This window comes from Anneissia japonica, unplaced genomic scaffold (assembly GCF_011630105.1).
Source record: "Anneissia japonica isolate Jap-2015-1 unplaced genomic scaffold, ASM1163010v1 scaffold4214_len79643_cov103, whole genome shotgun sequence".
NCBI classification, from domain to species: Eukaryota; Metazoa; Echinodermata; class Crinoidea; order Comatulida; family Comatulidae; genus Anneissia; species Anneissia japonica.
The window spans coordinates 32,788-38,838 of NW_022754516.1; positions in this window are offsets into that span (position 1 = coordinate 32,788).

Sequence of the window (6,051 nt, forward strand, 5' to 3'; positions counted from 1 at the left end):
ATCATAATGCACTAATACTTTATTAGAACATAGTAAATTCTTAGCATTGTCAATAGCAATTTGTTCACTTGTCGACCAGTGCCACTGAACACCTTTGCGCAACAGCCTATTCAGTGGCTCTAGCACAGTGGATACATTAGGCAAAAATGCACAATAATAGTTCAAGAGTCCCAGAAAAGACATGAGCTGAGTCACATTGGTTGGTGCCGGTGCACTCTTGATCGCTTCCACTTTCTCCTCAGTTTGACTTACTCCGACAGCATTCACACGTTTACCAAGGAAGACAACCTCTGGTTTGTAGAAAGAACATTTCTGTTTCTTAAGGCGCAATCCATATCGCGATAATCTGCTCAGAATTTCTTTGAAGTTAGCGAGATGCTCTTCCTTAGTGCTTCTTGTCAATAATATATCATCGGATCGAACAACGGTGTGCTAAGTACCCTTTAACAAATTCTCAATCTGCCTTTGGAATATCCCTGGAGCTGACTTTACTCCAAACGGTAGACGTGTATATGTAAACAGACCCTTGTGCGTGTTTATTGTAGTGTATTTCATGAATTCATCGTCCAACAACATCTGTTGATATGCATTAGCAAGGTCAAGCTTAGTGAAGTGCTTACCTCCGGCTAAGCATGCGAACAGGTCCTGTTCCTTCGGAATAGGATAATTGTCCAACGTTGACTGTTTGTTCACCGTCATTTTATAATCACCACATATGCTGATGGTTTCACCGTCCGCTTTCAACACAGGTACTATAAGTGCTGCCCATTCAGATGCTTCCACAGGTTTTATAACACCATTTCACTCATTGCGCTCCAATGCTTCCTCAATTTTCTGCCGAAGCCTATATGGAACTGCCCTTGCATTATAATACAAAGGTACAGCATCAGCGTTCACAAAATTTTAGCCTTGGGCCCTGTATAAGTACCCAGTCCTTCACTGAACACTTCAGGAAACCGATTAATGACTTTTTCGCAACACAAATCATCAGCAGACAAGTGGTTCAACTCCTGCCAATTAAGCTTTATGTGTTCCAACCAATCACAGCCAAACAACGCCGGTCCGTTACCTTTAACAACCAGTAACGACAGATCATGCGAAATGTTATCGTACTTGACGCTAACATTAATCACGCCTACGCTTTCTACGGTTCCATTTGTGTATGTGCGTAAAACTGTCTGGCTTTCCCTAATGGTGGTTTATTCTTCCACAGATTATTGTACTTTGTTTCATTGATAATGGATATGCTTGCACCAGTATCAACTTCCATTGTAAGGGGTGCCCCATTAATTGTGGCATGAACACTTATTGGTGCCACTCTGCCATTGCTCTGTATACGCTAAATAACACATTATCATACTCAACTTGAGCCTGGGGCTGTTGTTGGCTAGTTTCAGTTACATTATAGCATTTCCCTTTGGGTTTCCTGACCTCCTGTTTCTTGGTATTGGGGGTCTTACAAACCTTCCTCAAATGTTCCCTCTTTCCACACCCATGGCATAATGACTCCTTATGCTTACAATCAGGGGCGAGATGAGGCCCTAGACACCTATAACAAGTAACTTTAGTATTTGAGCTCACTTTCCTATGAGTGTGAATAGGTTGAAGTTGCATTTTGTTTACGTTTACTGCTGTCCCTGTATATGTCCTTGACATTTGCATCTGCTTCTATGACGGCATTTGCTATTTTTACCGCAGCCTTAAAATCAAGGGTACTTTCCGACAGCATCCTCCATTGAATTTTGTTGTCGTTTATTCCTAGGACTAGCCTGTCACTCAACATCTCTTCCAGCATATCGCAACATCTCTTCCAGCATATCGCCAAAACAACATGGTTCCGCTAGCCTACGCAAGTTAGCAACGTAATTACTAACCGATTGCCCAGCTGGCCTAGTACATGGATAAAACTTGAATCGACTTACAATAACACTAGACTTCGGTTCCGAGTGTGTTTTCATGAGTTCTGTCAACTCTGTGTACGACTTATCAGTCACTTTCACCGGTGCTAATAAATCTTTCATCAGGCTATATGTTCGAGAATTACATACCGTGAGCAGCACAGCTCGCTTCTTCGCCTCATCGGTGATTTTGTTAGCAATGAAATACTGCTCAACCCGTTCTAAAAATCAGTCCAATTTTCCCCCTCCTGAAATTCATGGAGTACACCAATCTGTGCCATTGGAAATCAGAGTTTATCCTCGTCGCCAATTGTAATAGTTTTGTGTATGACTATTAATAAATGACTCGGAAACTATGTTTCTGACTCAAACACAATTTCTTTATTCATTGTTCAAACACAGAGTGCCTACTCCCACCTAGATCGCATACCAGTAGCGCGTATCAGTAATGCGTGCGCTACAATCTAAACTGTAAACAAGGTACCTGGATGGTCAGGCACATAAATATAGCAATGGAATATCACATTGTCAATATCTGAATTCAATCCACACCAGAATACTGAGTCTCGTGCTCTAGTCTGCATTTTTCTGTGCCCTGGTGTCCTACATGAATTGTTTCAAGGACCTCTCTGCATATTCTTTGGTTTGATAACATGGTTTCCTGTTAGGACGACTCCATTGTGGTTGACTACTTTGGTCTGGTTCCATTCCCTTGTCTGTAAGGTAATTTCCAAAGAATTTTATTCTCCGTGACTTTACGACACATTTGTTTGGGTTTAATTTGAGTCCTACTTCTTTTGTACGATTCATGACACGTGTAAGATTGGCATCATGTGTCAATTTGTCCTTCCCAAATACGACTATGTCATCTGCAATAGCTACCACGCCTGGCAGGCCTTCAAATGTTTGGTCTACCTTTTTCTGGAACACATCTTGTGCAGAGACCAATCAGAATGGGAGCCTTTTGAAACAGTAGCGTCCGTATGGTGTGTTGAATGTTGTCAGTAGCTTAGATTCTTCGTCTAGTTTTACGTTCCAATATCCGGAGCGTGCATCAAGAATTGTAAATAATTTGGATCCTCTTAGCTTTGGTAGGACATCATCCAACGTCTGTGTATAATGATGTGGTTGTTTGATGTGTCGGTTCAGATCTTTAGGATCTAAGCAGATACGGAGCTCACCTGTAGGCTTAGTAACCTACACTATGCTATTGACCCAGTCTGTTGGCTGTTCAACTTTCTGAATTATTTAAATGTCACTCATTCGTTGTAATTTCTTTTGTAAGGCTGTTTTCAGTGATTCCGGTACTCTTCTTGGTGGATGTATGACAGGCTTTGCGTTTTCACGTAAATCAATGTGGTAAACACCTGGAAAGAGCCCATTAAGTCCCTGGAAGCATGTCTTGTATTGTGACAGTAGGTCGTCTTTGCCATCACCGTTTTGTCCAAATTTTGTTGAGGTAATTTCAGAAATATCACTTTTCTTGTGACAGTTAGTGCAGATTGATGTATCTATGCAGTTTAGTGCGATTAGCTGTAAGTCAAGGCATGTGTTGAGGCTAAGCATTGTCTTGCCGTCATCCTCTGTGATGTGGAAGTTGAGTGTTCTTATCAATGGATGGGATAGGTACACCTGTTAGTTCAGCCATCCTGAGTTGTAAATTTATATCGTATATTTTCTCTTTATTTTCCAAAATTCAAATGTAAGGAATTTACCCACGTGTTCTTTATCCCGATTCTGACACCATGTCGCAATATATGGGTTCTGATGGTGAATCGTCCAGTGGATATTTGTAGCTCAAAACACAGTAATAAACAAGATCATACATATGTAACAATACTAACAATGGAAGTGTTTATTTGGTCAAATGTCAAACCAACATAGGTGGCACTGGCAGCAAATAAGTTATTAATTAAATCAGTACAGTACAGTATCTCAATACTGTGACAAAAGCCACATGCAATTTAAGTTTTAATGTACAGTAGAACCCCTAATTTACGAACGGGACGGGCCCAGAGGCGTTCGTAATAATCATTCGTACGTAAAATCGGGGTTGTGTGAAATTCCTATGTTTATACTACTGATATGCTAGGCTGGACCTGGACTGGAATTTTGTTGGAATGGAGCCAAAACTCCAAATTACGTTCTAAATAAATTCAAAATGACGATTATAAATGTACAGTACTATACATACTCTTTAATGTGTAAACAAACTTTATTCTCTCTTTCTCAGGCAATAATATACATATGACTTATCTTCTAGCTTACGAAGTAACTCAGCCCCGCGGCGCTGCAACAGGGCGAGTAACGCAACAACGTTTTTCACTTGATCCATATGCTTGTGTCAAGTAAATACCTGTATAGAATAACACGGAAACGTAACCAGGGGCTCACTTATTAAAAGAAGAGCGCTGATTGGCTGTAGACACGGTGCTTCCCCATGAAAAATAATTCTGGGATCCCGTCGGGATGGCCGTGTCCCGGCGGGACACGGCCATCCCGGTGGGATCCCGCCGGGATTTTTTTCTGCAATTCCTAGATGAGCGGGATTTTTTTCGCAATTTCGGGATGGCCGGGATTTTTTTTTTTAAATCGTGATTCTATCGGGATGTTTCAGAAATTTCGGGATCCCGCTGGGATGGAAATATCCCGTCGGGATCCCGCCGGGATGGACAGACATTGCATCCCGGTGGGATTTTGTTTTTGTCGCGCAACAGGCCTATGTGTAATTTTTATAGAATGTGTACGCTTAGGCCTAATCATAAACAATGGAATAACATTATTATTTATCTTATAAGAGCTAGCATTTAAATCTAACAATGGATAAAACGCGTTTATAGAACTCCCATTGTTCAATACGGCTACACCCATCGCTTAACAATGGAATCAACTTTTCAATACAAGTCATTACTTGGCCGTATTATTCGTTCTTAGCACCTATTGTTTACCTCTGAATAGGCCCATCTTCTCTGATACATTATAACATAATTTTAACGCCAAAAGATTCTTTTGCACTTCTTGTAGAAACCTCCGCTGGCCACATTTTGGAAATACTATGTCATCTGTAGTAGCAGAACAACAATGAGAAAATTTCCCACGACAAATTCCCATCTAGTGCACTGAACTACTTCCCTACATTCTTAACTTTACATGCGCGCGAGTCGGAACGTTTACCGGTACGGCATCTTTGATTAGGGCAATATCCCAGACTGGTGTTCTCAGATGAGGTCGATCACTTGAATGGCATCCCTGGATGGTGGCATGCTTTATGGTATATTTAGTGCTTTAGTGCAGAGAGAAAAATCACATTTCGTTGGGGAGAAAAAAATGTATTTTCGACATACTGTATTTATCATTAGTAGATTCTATATATATAAAATCGATTAAATAATCTTATGGACTTTTTTCTCGTCTGGTACATCGGTCACTCTCTCGGGGAATCACCACCCATAAGGGTTTATCTTTCCTGATTCATTATATCTGATCTGATATTCACTTGATCTTGATTTCTTTTTTCTATTTATATATTTATTTTTATTCCTGGTGTTTTGCTAATTTATATTTATTTATACCTTTAAATGTTTAAATACAAATTTTATTAATTCGTTCCTTTCATGATGGGAACCACTTGATAGTAGATTTAGTTCGCTTTTTGGTTTCCTCTCCTCTGTTGTTCCTGCCGTCCTTTTAAATTATACTTGTATATTTTTGTATTTGTTGAGAAAAATAAATGAAACATACACATTAATTTTATTTGAAGAAAAGCAGACGTCAATAATTAGTTTTTTACACTTTTTTTAGACACCTCTGTATAACATGAACAATACTAGGGCATACCAATATTATTGAAACTTTCCCACAACCAATTCCCATCTAGCAGCTTGACATAGGCCTACTTCCAACACGTTATCTTTCATTCCAGAGACGCGCGTAGAGTCGGAACTACAAACAGCTTTTTCCCTGGATGGTGGAGTGCTTTATCTTAGCGCTGCAATTGTGTTCTATTTTTAGTAATATAATAACTCCACCCACATTCCTTGTTGTCAGCTGCCTACGAAAACGTTCAACTCTATAGGGCTATTTATATTTGGTTTTCTGTTTTTCAGTGGGCGGGAGTACTGTTCTGCTTATAACCCGTAGCCCCCCCCCCCCC